The sequence below is a fragment of the Neovison vison genome, chromosome 5 (assembly GCF_020171115.1).
Source record: "Neovison vison isolate M4711 chromosome 5, ASM_NN_V1, whole genome shotgun sequence".
Classification (NCBI taxonomy): domain Eukaryota; kingdom Metazoa; phylum Chordata; class Mammalia; order Carnivora; family Mustelidae; genus Neogale; species Neogale vison.
This window is the reverse complement of record NC_058095.1, coordinates 138,689,909-138,704,644: the sequence shown is the minus strand read 5'-3', so window position 1 is coordinate 138,704,644 and position 14,736 is coordinate 138,689,909.

Here is a 14,736-nt window from a genome sequence, read left to right as displayed (position 1 = left end):
ATATACCATAAATCAAAAGACAATAAAGTGGCAACACATAGCATAAAGGGCTAGTCACCCTAATAAGGAGAGACAGCAATTTAATAAGGACCAACAACCCAACAGAAAAATGAGCAAATGATTATGAACAGTAAGTTCCTGAAAAAGAAAGAAAAATGGCTTTGTCACTGCTGTTCAATTAACTCACTCATAGTAAGATAAATGTACATGTCACCTACTAGACTGGTAAAATTCATAAGTTTGATAACATTCAGTTGACAATATTGTGATGAAACAGCTACACTGTTCCTGAAGGAATGTAAATTGGTAAAACCTTCATACATGGTAATGTGGCAACATCCATTAATATTATAAATTCATATGTCTTTTTACCTCGCATTCCCACTTTTGGGGACCTCATCTTTTAGATACACTCTTTACATAAACAAAATGGTCCATATATATAAGGTTATTATTAAAAAATTATTTGCGGGGTGCCTGGGTGGCTCAGTGGGTTAAAGCCTCTGCCTTCGGCTCAGGTCATGATCCCAGGGTCCTGGGATCGAGCCCTACATCGGGCTCTCTGCTCAGCAGGGAGCCTGCTTCCCCCTCTCTCTTCCTGCCTGCCTCTCTGTCTATATGGGATCTCTGTCAAATAAATAAATCTTAAAAAAAAATACTGCTTTAAAAAATTATTTGCAAGAGAAAAAGATCAGAAACAACTCAAAAGTTCAACAAATGGGAACATGTAAATAAATTATGTTCTTAAAATGCACTTGCTATTCACTATACAAATGTTTATTTTTATAAAAAGATTTTATTTATTTATTAGAGAGATGGAGAGAGAGCACAAGCAGGCAGAGCAGCAGGCAGAGTGAGAGGGAGAAGCAGGCTCCCCGCTGAGCAGGGAGCCCGATGCAGGGCTCGATCCCAGGACCCTAGGGATCATGACCTGAGCCAAAGGCAGCTGCTTAACTGACTGAGCCACCCAGGCGTCCCTCCACTATACAGATGTTTAAGAAAAATGAGTAAGTTTTCTATAATAGACTTACTGGAAAGATTTCCAAGATATATTAGTGATAAAACTAAAATACAGAATAGGATATATGATATGCTACTTATTGCATAGGAAAAGGTGGATTAGAATGAGACTTTACATTCATGTATGCCTGTGTATTCATAAGTAAATCCTGGAAGGATACTTAAGAAAATAATGAATGGTGTTTATGTATGTAGAAGGGCTGAGAACTGAGTGAATGAGAATGTGTTTGTATTTTATTACATATATAAGAATTAAACTTAAAATGTGTAATATTTTACCTATCACGTTAAATGTTTACAACCAGCAAGTTTTCATTATAGTTTGGTCCACTTTACCAGAACCAAAAATCTTGGTAAAAAAACAATTTTGGAAGCACGTGCTATGGAAAAAATAAATGGAAAGAATGACATTTCAATTGTCTGCCATTTCTAAATAAAATTAGTGATATTGATATCTTATTTGTGAATATATTTTTAACTGAAGGACTTTTTACTAATACATTCTATTATTTAAATAATAACTACATATTTTTCAGAATCCAGCACCTTTTATTTTTTATTGTTACGTTAGTCGTCATACAGTCTGTCATTATTTTTGATGTAGTGGGCCAAGATTCATTGTTTACATATAAACAAACACCCAGTGCTCCAATAAGTGCCCTCCTTAATACCCTCATGGGGTCAACCCATTCCACCACCCCTCTCCCCTCTAAAACCCTCAATTTGTGGGGCAAATTGGAAGGGGAGAGAAACCATGAGAGACTGTGGACTCTGAGAAACAAACTGAGAACAAAGGACCTTTTCAAAGAAAATAATTTTTGGTAGTGATTTAAAGAACAAAGCAAAAAATGTTTGAGCTCCCTCTGCCGGCTCTGTAGTAGCACATCAGCATGTAGTTTGGTTTTATTTAGAAACTGGCACACAGTTAACGCCATTAGTTCATTTGCCAATATTAAAGAGAATCGTTTTAGACTGTGTGTTTTCCATACTCTTATAGATGTTAAAGTCTGCTAATGTACTACTACTATTAGCAAGTAAGATGAACATTCAATATTAATGTTGAAGTTTTATATAGTATGTGCCTGTTCCATTTAATACTTCCCTTAATATTGGGTTAAGCCTCTGTCTTCGGCTCAGGTCATGATCCCAGGTCCTGGGATCGAGCACGCATCGGGCTTTCCGCTCAACAGGGAGCCTGCTACCCCCTCTCTCTCTGCCTGCCTCTCTGCCTACTTGTGATGTCTCTCTCTCTGTCAAATGAATAAATCTTAAAAAAAAAAAAATTCCTAAATATGGTACCACATTAGTGGGCTGTATAGGAAAAAATTTCTACATGAACAATATGTATAGGGATATTTTAATTTATTATGCCTTCCAAATTTCAGTAATCATAAATGTTCCCGTTGTGTTAGTATATTCATATTTAATTAGTTAAAAATATATGCATATTTTGAAGCTAGGGAGGAATGTAAAATATTTGCAGAGTTAAGCAATAATTCACGTGACAATTTTGAGTATCTATAGTTTTTTGTCACAACAGCACAATCTATGATCTGCTTTGCAAAATTACAAGTTACCTCTTCCTTTTATGTTTTCTATTTTTATTTTCCAAAACATTTATTAGTGTCTCAGTGGTGACCATCTGATCCTTCTCTTTATCCACTAAATTCTTCAATTTTTTTGTGTTGAACTTAATTAAACCTCTCAAAGGATGCCTTTTAAAAAAAGCAATTCAGGTTTTCACCTCTTTTATTTTTTATCAGTTCCATTATCCTCTTGCTTGTTCTGACTGCTATTCCTCTCTCAAACTACTGGTGCTTCTCGTTTCATGTGTTGCTGAATTCTGGTTGCTGAAATATTGGGAATTCCCCATGTGGTGGAAGGTCAAAGTGCTTCTAGTCAATGGTGTGCTGGAGCCCTCTGTTAGCAGCCTGTAAGAGCTTATTTACAAGAATTCTGCAAGCTGGTTGTTTGGACAACTTTTATTAAAAACTACCTAAACTTAAAATTACTCAATTGTACCTTAAAGTGCAATAAGTACTAAAAACTTATTACTTCCTAATTATTCTACCCTATTTTAGTATTATTTGTGCCCCTCGGGTTATTTACATCTATTGTATCTGCATGGTGGAAATAGTGCGCAAAGATATGTTACTGTGACTCTCTTTCCAACTCTGCATTCAGCGATATGTTGATAACCTGAAATAAGCTAGTTTGGGAGCATTTATACCATGGAAATTGGCAACTGCCACAGAGTTGGACTCGATTTATTGTTTTGTTGATTATCTTTCTAGACATAAAAAGTAATCCAGAAAATGTTACAGATATAAGTATTTTGTAAAAATCATCTAAAACATTTTGTCAGAACCAATTTGTTGTAGGGAATTTGTAATAAAGAGTATTGTATATTTTATTATTTGTTAAGTTGTGTTTTACATATCCTTTGTATCAGTCAAACTTAGTACATACATATGTATCCATACATTTTATTTTCTAGAAAGGCAGTTGCTAAATATTAACCAGCAGAGCCCCAGTCTCTATCCCTGAAGGTAGGATAGAAAGGCAAGCAGTCAATTCTCTGCTGATGCTCCTGGAGGAATCACTGATGTACTACTCATGCAGCCTCAATGGTAGTGCTGTGGTTTTAAAGTAAGTCCACAAATTCTTTGAGAACTTTTTTTTTTAAGGATTATTTATTTATTTATTTGACAGATAGAGGGATCACAAGTAGGCAGAGAGGCAGGCAGAGAGAGTGGGGGGGAAAGCAGGCTCCCCGCTGAGCAGAGAGCCCGATGCGGTACTCGATCCCAGGACCCGGAGATCATGACGTGAGCCGAAGGCAGCGGCTTAACCCACTGAGCCACCCAGGCGCCCGAGAACTTTTTATATAAGTCCACAGCACCTATCCCCCACCTCCACCGGAATGTGAGCTATACTGTAACTCTAAAGAACAGAATGTGAAAGAAGAGATGGTATTAGATTTCCCAGTGATGTATGCAAACATGGTGGGGAAGGGGTCTGATACCAAAAGGGGCAGGGTTGGATGAAGCTCCATGTTCCCTCCTCTTGGCCCCTCTATCTCCTAACTACTTATTCTCCAGACATTTGACTACCTGCTCTGTTTGGGATGTTCTGCAATTCCACAAGCTAAAAGGTCTCCGACTCCATGAGGGTATGGCACAACGGGCTCTGAAATCAGGTAAATTGGCTTGAAATGTTGGCTCTCCCACCTCCCACTGTGCGATGTGCCCAAATCCCCTGAGTCCTTCCTCTCAGCCTCAATCTCCTCATCTCTACATGGGGACATGAACAGTATTTACCTTATGGGATTCATGTGATGAGTAAATGCATGTCAGCTCTGAGAATTCCATGAACAAAATAGGCTATTCAAGACCCTGGATTGATGGAAAGTGATGACATATTTTTTCTTTACTTGACAAGGACATAGACCATCAAATGCCCCTTATGCTCCACAAAGCAATTGCCTTTAAAATATCTCTAAGCAGCATTTTTTCCCCTAAAGGTCTCTTTGCTTAACACATTCCTGGAATGTTTCTTTTGAAGTTGCCTCCAGCATGAGTATCTTTAGTAGTGACAAATCTCTTTCCTTTGGGGATACATTAGGACCAGAATGGCCAAACGGAGACAAGTGCAGTATTAAGGGGCGTCCTTTCAGTTAAATGTGAGGGGCAATTGTGAAGTTCTAATCTGGTCCCAATACATGTGCCCCACTTTATCAGCTGCCACAACTCCCCGTGCAAGGCACTCAGAATTCCTCAAACCTTACCATTTCCTGAACAAGACTTTCCCTGCTCCCAGGACTCTGGGCGACTACTCCCCCTGAATAGAATGGCACAGCTTTATCTCGCTGATCCATCCAGAAATATCCTACTTAACTGGCATGCCCCAGCTCACATTCAACTCCTTTGTAAAGCTTCTTCTCTGTCAATGGTCCAGATCAGCACAATGAGAACCCAAGAACAGGGCTCAAGGGAAGCAGCAGACAAGGTTGTGGACCACGGGGCCAAGTGGCGAAGGTCTGAATCCTGCCTCTACAATGTGGTCACAAGCTCTGTGATCTTAGATGAGTTATTTTACTTCCCCATGAATCAGTCTGCTCCACAGTGAAATAAGATAGAGTGGTAGCTACGTCAAAAGTCTGTTTTGGAGATTAGATAAAGCACCTAGAATAGTATCCAGCAAATATTTGCCTAATAAAGTCCTAGATCTATCATTTCTTAGCAAGGTGACCCTCTGTGGGTTATTTAACCATTTGCATCTCAATTTCTTGACTTTAAAACAAGAAAAATAGTATCAATTTCATAGGATTTTTGAGGATTAAATAATGTATGTAATTTGCCTAGTACTTTATCATATGTAGAGCCTCAATATGGCAGAATATCAACAAAATGGTAGTTTAAAAAAAAGTTTGTTGCTTCTTCTGAACTCATAATGCTTTATTTATATCTTATTATATCAAATTATAATAACCTAGATTGGGAACTCCTTGAGAGGACAAGAGCTTTGTCATTATTCTTTGGATAAAGGGAAAACTGGTTCACCTGGCAACTAGGATGTGAAAAGGGAACTGAAAGTTGAAATAGAAACTACCACTAGCAAAACCATATCATCACTCACAAAATAGAAAAACTGTACAAAACCATGACACGCAAGACAAATTGTCTCCAGTCTCTGCTTAGCAACTCATTGGACCCATTGTAGTCTGAATAAGACCACATAGACAGACTAACCGAACAACAACTCCACAAAAAGTCATGTGTCCTAAAGATACAACTACCGATGGTTCCTAGTTTACAAATTCAGAGCAATCTCTGCCAAGGCCATCCTATGACTACTTCCGGCTCTACAAACTCTATATAAGTACTCTTTTGTAAGTGCCACCTGTTGAAATGTTGAACTCCCCACAGTGTACATTCTCCCTCGTAGCAGCCAGCTGATAAACCTGATTTGAAGAAAGGAAAGAGAAAAGAACTATCTATTATATGTTAGGCACTGGGAATAAAACAGTGAATGGAAAAAAGCTTTTGCTTTCAAGAAATGTGATCTTTTAATGTGGTGGACAACTATTAACAATATAGGGTGATAATAATTATAGTAGGGATGCACAGTGTGAACACCCAACCCAGTCAGAAAAGACTTCCTAGAGGAAGTGATTTTTTTAAGATAAATTCTGAAGTGTGATTAAGAGTGAAGTACAGAACAAGGCTGGGCATGGTAAATGTTCTTAACAGCAGGGGTTTTTTGTGCAAAGAAGAGAATAAAGGGCAGTGTGTTTTGGAATAGAATAAAGGACAGTTAGGAATAGACTGAGGATTTTATAGGCCTAAGGCATCAAAAATATTATAATGCTTTTTCATTTTAAAGTCAAATTCAAAATAATGTTAATAACAAAATACATGCAGGAAATTCCTTCTGTCTGGTTTTTATCATGTTTGGTTGGATACTTTAAGAGAAATTCCCAAATTCTCTAAAAAATATATTTATGTTCCTGTTTTGATTTTTATTTTTTAAGATCTTATTTATTTGTCAGAGAGAGTGCATGAGAGCACAAGCAGGGGGAGTGGCAGGCAGAGGGAGAAGCAGGCTCTCTGCTGAGCAAGGAGCCCAACACGGAATTACCTGAGCGGAAGGCAGTTAACCAACTGAGCCACCCAGGCATCCCCTATTTTGATGTTTTCTTCAGCATATACCAGTTTGCTTATTGCTCAATACAGTACTGTGTATTTGGGGAACTACACAAATACTTCGGTAGGGTGTGAAAGGTGAGGAAGTGAGATGAATTTGGAGAGCCAGACAGACACCAAATAATGAAAGATTAAGTAAAATGTGGTTAAAGAAGCAGTCACTGTTGTTTAGTGATCTGAGTTCAAGTTATACCATGCTTGAGTACTCTCTGAATGTACTTAGACCACTCAAGGCTTTAATTTTCTCAGCTATAAAAAGGGAATGGTAAATTGTAAGGATTAACATAGTATCTATAAAGCACTTAGCACAGTGCTTAATACCATAAAACACACTACATTTCAATTAGATATTATTATGAATAAATTTGTACTTCAGTCTGGTAATCGGGGAGTCAGTAAAAGATTTTAAATTGTGACATGATTAGTATGGGCTTTTATGGATTTCTTTGGCTGCAGTGTGTAGCCTGGGCTAAATGATAATGAGTAGACTGTAGGTGTACTTATGAGGAAGACTCAGTAAGTATTAATGACTAATTGGATGGTGGTTGAAGAGATTTATGCATATATATATATATATATATACACACACACACATACACATTACATATTCATATTCACATATGCACACACAAAGCCCTTTGTATAAACTGCCATAGATGATGACAGTTAGGTATAATTCTCAGTATCCAGAGGAAAAAAATCTGTAATATTTTAAAACCATCTGTCAGAAACCATAAGAGACTCTTAATCTCACAAAACAAACTGAGGATGGTGGCGGGGGTGGAAGTGGAGTAGGGAGAGGGTGGTTGGGTTATGGGCACTGGGGAGGGTGTGTGTTATGGTGAGTGGTGTGAAGTGTGTAAACCTGGCGATTCATAGACCTGTACCCCTGGGGCTAATAATACATTATATGTTAATAAAAAATAAAAATAAAATTAAAAAAACACCCATCTGTCAGGTAAATGATGTGATGTTTTTGTTGTCAAAATAATTTGAAATGGAGTAAGATAAGAGTATAGAGTATCAATGAAATAAGACTGATCATGAGTCGATAATTGTTGAAACTAGATGATAGGGAAGATTATACTCTTCTGTGTTTGTGTATGTTTAAATTTTTCCAAAATAAAAAACATTTAAGAAATTACTAAGGAAGGAAGCTTGCCTGTCTTGTTTACATCTATATTTTCAGGACCTAGAGAAGTTCATAGCACACAGTAGGCTCTCAGTATATTATTTGTTGAATGAATGAACACTGGGGAACAAGACTTATAACCTGGGTGAGAGTCTCACAGCTTAGGCTCAGAGTAAAGGGTCTTGGGCTTCTCTTCATCTATCATGATACAAGTAACATTCCATCAGCTACTGTAAAGATGAGTGCCTCAAAAAAAAAAAAAAAAAAACACAAACAAACAACAAAAACATATCCAAAGAGAAAGCAAAGAAGATTGACAAACTTCACTTTGGAATTCCATGAGAAGTAGGTATTTACAGGCTTATATGCATATGATCTCTAGAGAGCCTCTGTGGGGACTCTGCCATATCATTTCACTTCATTGCTTTTTTCCCCAACACATATTTATTATGGAGCAATCTCTGTCCTTCAAGCCAAGAATCAGAAGAAAACTAGGTATATCCTTTTGTTCCTCCCCCTCTCACTGCCTGGTTAATAAGAAGTGAGGGAGGAATGAACCATCTTTTGAAGAAAGTTCAACTCTACATTTCATTTTTGTTTCCTTAGTAGCCTCAGGGCAAAAATACCTATTACAAAAGTAATGATGTAGAACCTTAATGAGAGTCTTTGAAATTCAAGCCCAATTTTATTAAGGCCAGTACCTCAGCAGAGGAAAATAACCAATGACACTGAAACAACAGACATCAGCCACAATTAAATACCTACATGAGACTCTCTCTAGTTTTAAAGCTGTGCTGTCCAAGAGCATAGCCATTAGCAATGTGTAGCTACTGGGCACTTGTGATGTGGCATGCTTAAATTGAGATAGCTACAAGGGTAAGATACACACTGGTATCAAAGACTTAGTAACAAGAAAAAAGTAAAATATCTCAGTAAGTCTTATATTACACACTGAAAAAAACAGTATTTTAGTTATTACGGGCAAAATAAAATATATTAAAAGTAATTTCACCTTTAACTTTGTTAAAATTATGGCCACTAGAAAATGTAAAATTACATATGTGGCTCCTATTATATTTTTATTGGACAGTGCTTTCCCCAAATGGAAGAACTTTACTCTCCTTATGTAGGATAAAAAGCTCAGTGTATTAATAACACAACTCCTAGTCCTCTTACTCTGTACTGTTCTGTTAGGTTTTAGATCCCTTCCATTAAAGTACTGCTATAGGGAGTTATTATAATCAATTATGGGTATAAATGGAGTGCCCACTAAAGAATTGGTGATTGTCCTTCAAATTCTTTTATTGCAACCAGAAGTACTCTGATCTTATTAAGGGGGAAATCATATGTCCTCTGATCCTAGTTTACACTACTAGCAATTGCTGAAGGTTTTTCTCTCGAATTACCTAAGGACATACCTCACCGCAGCAAAGCCTTATTTCTCTTTTCAAGTTATTGGCCTCTAGTCTCAGATGAGAAAACTATATTCCTTTTATTAACATGATCTTGATTCTACTTCTAGGGAGACAAAAATCCTAGCATTTTTATATAAAGGTGATTTGCCTTTTTTTTGTTTTTATTTAAAAACTCCCAAATTTAATTAAGCTAAGAAGTGTATACGTTCATGTTTTTAATTCAACCTGCCACACTGAAAACCTCTCAATTGATGCACATTGTATTTTATTTTTATTATTTTTAAAAGATTTTATTTGACAGATCGTGCATATGAATGCACAAGCAGGGGGAGTGGCAGAGGGAGACAGAGAAGCTGGCTCAATCCTAGAACCCTAGGATCATGACCTGAGTCCAAGGCAGATACTTAACCAACCAAACCATGCAGGCGCCCCTGCACATTAGATTTTAAATAAAATCTTGTTTAAAAATCTTAACATGGCCCTTGTTTACCTAATTTGGCCTATAGCTATGTCTCCTCCTGACTTGACACACTCTCACCTCTCTGACCTTTAAGATCCTGGCCCTTCCTTACCTCAGGAACATCCCACAAGCTATTATGTAGGCCAGAAATGTTCTTGTCTCTATTTTGCTTCACATGGCTAACTTGTACTCATTATTCAATTTTCTTAACCATTTAAATATCATATCCTTAGAGAAACCATGCTTCAGCATTCTAAACTGTTAAAATGGTTCATTTCCCCCTCTTTAGAATACTAATATATTTTGTAAGTTTTTTTCCTATATGATTATTTGTTAGAAGTCTGCCTTCTTTGTGAGCCTATAAGCTCCTTAGGGCAGATACAGTGTCTTTCTTTTATCTACTACTGTATTCTCAACAAGCAGTGGAGAAGAGACCTCTAGGAAACATTTGTTGAACAATGCATTGGAAAGGCCTAGTAGAGTACAAGGGTTGAACACAGGAGATAAAGAAGTAACTGAAGGAAAAAAGTTCTCAAGGAGGTCACAGGGAATTCAATTCAATGAGAGGTACTAAATCAATGACGGCCAGAGAAAGTCATAGGCTTGCCAGAAGGTATGTGTTGGGATGAGATTATATTAAATTGAGTTGGATAGGGATGGTTTCAAAGAAGCAATTGGGCCAGAAGGTATGGCTAGATTTTGTTATTAATTGTGACTTTAATTTATAAAAATAGAATGAATCAGATGACTTGTATCATTAGTTGGATTCTCTGGGGAGATGCTGAGTTAGAAACGCAAAAGGTTTACAGCAGACTAGCACTTGTGAAAGTGAAAGAGAGGAAGCAGGACCGGGCAGGGGGAGCTGTCATAGACTGCCATGCAAGATCTGACAGAGCCTCTATCATCAACGTTGAGTATGTCCTTATACAATGCCTGACACGGTCTTTGGCTGAGGATGGGCTTGGGGAAAAGGGGCTGCCCTTTCAGCTTGAAAGCTCAGGTGAACCTAGAAGGAGTTAACAGCTGGAGGCTGTCAGTTAACTATATGCCTTCAGTTGGGCAGCGAGCCCTTTCTTGAAGGAAGATCTGAGAAGATCTGAGAAGCGCACCTGACTACCACGCAACCAATTAATTTATACATTCAATAAGGGATTTTTATTTTACAAGCTCAACAATTTTGTTCTAGGAAGTATTTGGAAAAACAAAGGTTTACATTAAGTAAAATTTGGAAAAAAAAAAAAGCAAAAAGGGAGGGATTTGCCTGTATAGGTATTAAGATAGACTATAAGATGTTGGTAGATAAAAACAACAGGGTTTTTTTTTTTGTTTGTTTTTGTAAGTAAAAACAACAGGTTTTATTTATGACTGTTGTAGTCATAAACAGAGAGACCAACTGAAGAGTTCAGATCCAGAGCCATATATAAATGGAAAGAAGATATATAATAAAAGTGCCATCAAAAACCAATGAGAAAGGGATATACTGCTGTGTAGAATTTCAGAGAAAAATTGGCTTGCCATCTGGAGACAAAATAGGCTAGCTCCCCACCTTACACCAAATAAAGGAATGTATTCCAGGGAGAATAAGGATCTAAATGTGATTCTCTGGAGAGTAATGAACTATAAAGGAAATAGAACATATAGAGTATCTTTGTGATGTAAAAATGCAGGCTGAATTTTTAAACCAGAGCCCAAAGACCCCACTGAGAGTAATAAGATTACATCCATCAGCTAGGAGAGAGAACTGGAAGAACCTCTGAAGGAGTTAACTACACTATGGAGAATCTTCCTAGGATCAGGGCGGCTAAATAAACCACGAGGAAATACAAGTCTATTAGGAAGTATCATTATGGCTTGTCTGTCCAAAATATTTTCCCTTGCCTCTACTTCTTTCCTATTTAAAATTAAGCACATATCCTTCAGTAAACATTTCTGAGTTCCAGACACTGTGCTAAGTGTGGGAAGTACAATGATGAATAAGCTTGAGTCCTAGTCCTTAAAGAGTTCATAATCTAGTTAAGGAGACAGAGGAGAAAACTAACCAAGATGTTTTAACTCATATCCTACAGGTAGCAACCAAGAGGCAACTATCCTTGCCTAGGGCATCAGTGAGAAGCTGGTTTTTGAGCAATGAGGGAAGTCATTCCTGGCTAAAGGAACATCACTAACAAAGTCAACAGGTTTTCAAAGAGCACTGTGTATTGGAAAATGTTAACTAGGTAACCTAATACTGATATACATTCTGAAATGTTATTGAATGCAGAAAGTATTCAACAGAGGTTGTTTTAGTCATTTCTTAGCAGCAGTGACAATAACACTAGCTAATTATCACTTAAAAAAAAAGATTTTATTTATTTATTTGACAGAGAGAGAGATCACAAGGAGGCAGAGAGGCAGGCAGCAAGAGAGGGGGAAGCAGGCTCCCTATTGAGCAGAGAGCCTGATGCAGGGCTCAATCCCAGGATCCTGAAGCCATGACCTGAGCTGAAGGCAGAGGCTTAACTCACTGAGCTACCCAGGTGCCCCTAATTATCACTTTTGACGGCAAAGTCAAAGATGAAGCTGAAGTGATAAGGGATAGATGTTAATGGTTAAGAAAGAGAAGCACGCTACAAAGCACTGATGACTAAATATGGAATAACAAGCACTGTGCAATGGATTCAGAGGAGGAAGAGGTCACTGCCAGCTTCGTTGGTCATGGAAAATTTCATGGAAATGGGAGAGCTTCACTGAATCTTCAAAAAACTGAGAACTGATTGAATATATTGGGGCTGTGCTTGGAGCAGGAGCTTCAAAACTATAGTTACTAAGGGACAGATAATCAGATACTTGGAAAAATAAAGCAAGAGTGCTATAACAGACGCAAGCACAGGAGAAAATCTCAGAGTGACTCTTGGTTTAGAGCAGGGAGGTTAGGGATGCCTTTCCAAAGGTGAGGCTATATACACTGAATTATGATGGATGAGTAGGATTTCATCAAGTGAAAGGGAAGAAAAAACATTCGCAATAGCCCCATTTAGTGTGGGAACACACCTCCTTCCAAGGAACATGGAATAGCTCAAGATGGCTGAAGCAAAGCCTGAAAGTGAAAGAACTTTCTAAGGCAAATAGGTAGGGGTTTGATTACAAAAGCCCTTTTATAGAATGTTGGAAAAATCTGATTTTTATCCTAAAGACAATGTGGGAGTTGAAGATTGTAAGCAGGGAAGTTATATCATTACATGCAAATTTTACAAGGATTGCTATTAAAGTCAATGATGATAAAGGCAACTAAAGATGGACTGATAATGGGAGCAGCCAGAGAGACAGAGATTAAAAGGCTGTTGCTATTGTTTAGGAAAAGTCAAAGAAGACTTCAAACATACAGTACCAGTGGTATTAGGAGAGAGTGGGTAAGATTTGAGAAACCAGAGAAAGAAGTGGAGGTGTTCCTTGTGGAAATGATGTAGATAAGTATTTGGAGAAGTGGAGGGTGAGCAAATCGGTTTACCTAGAGTATACAGTATTGGTAGAACGGTGGTTAGCTTTGCAAGGCAGGAGCAGAGGGACATTTAAGGAACAGTTGGTGATGAAGTTGAACACCCTCCTGGAGTCAGTCTGAGACAAGTCTATTAAATAAACAAGCTAAACAATTAGGATTTTACTTTTCCCACAGCAAAATTAAAATAAAAAAATCAGGGGTGCCTAGGTGGCTCAGTGGATTAAAGCCTCTGCTTTCAGCTCAGGTCATGATCCCAGGGTCCTGGAACTGAGCCGGGCATCAGGCTCTCTGCTCAGCCGTGAGCCTGCTCCCCACCATGCCCCCCATTCCAGACGGTCTGCCTCTGCTTACTTGTGATCTCTGTCAAATAAATAAATAAAATCTTAAAAAAAATCACTTTTATTGTCATAAAGTATACATAAAATTTACTGTTTTAATCATTTTAAGTGTACAATTCGATCGCATTAACCATGCAATCATCAACCATGTTCCTCTCCAGAAACTTTTCAGCACCCCAAATAAAACTCTTTCCCCATCCTCCCCCTACTCTCCCAACACTGACACCCAACCATTCTACTTTCTGTCTCTGAGTTTGGCTACTCTAGGTACCTCATAAGTAGAATCATATATTTGTTTTCTCGCTTCTAACTTATTTCACTTGGCTAAATCACTTTAACCAACATCCGGGTTATTCGGTGACAATTCTAATTTCATTCTACTCTACATGCTGTATTTTAAAACAAATGTCTAGCTTTTCTTACTTGATAATCTTTCCCACTTACTGCTTAAGGACACTTCAATCCACCAAATTACAAACTCAGAGTTCTTAAGGACAATTTCGTCTACCACCGCCTGCCACGAGAGCTTTTTATTGTTCTACTTATTTTAAATCTCTTTATGTTGCTAATAATTTTCATTTCATTATAGTTTACAGGCACTAGACCTTTCGCAAAATCCCACCTCGTACCTTAACCATAGTAAATAACAGCAAATAAATTAACACGGACAGGATTCAAACTTCCCCAGAAGGGAAGTTAATTTATTTAGAACGCTGATATGAAGGGTCTTTTGACACTTTAATTTCCTATCTGTAGCTGAATCGGCTCTAAAGGAAGAGAATTAAGAACACACTGTTCTTATCTTTCGCTGGGGGAAAAGTCCGAAGTTTCAGATGGTTTGAAAACTATTTCGGAACCGTCGAGGTCATCTCACCTTTCTTTTGGGGGCAGCCCTAGACCATTACCTCTCTGCGATCAAGACGAGTAATTTTGGACAAGACACCAATCCTCTAGAAGTCTCCAAGGGTTAGCTTCCCAGTCTGGCCACACCACAGCGCACAGTACGGTACTGCAGGACCCTGAGATAAACTGAGGAGGCAGTACAGCACACCTGGAGACCACGGGCCGCCCTGCGTCCCCAGCACAGCGTGCAGACGCTCTCAAGGAGCGCTCCGCTCCGGAGATTCGTTCCACTCCTGCGCCACAGCCATCTATTACATAGGACGAACTGGGACTCCCACTGTTCCT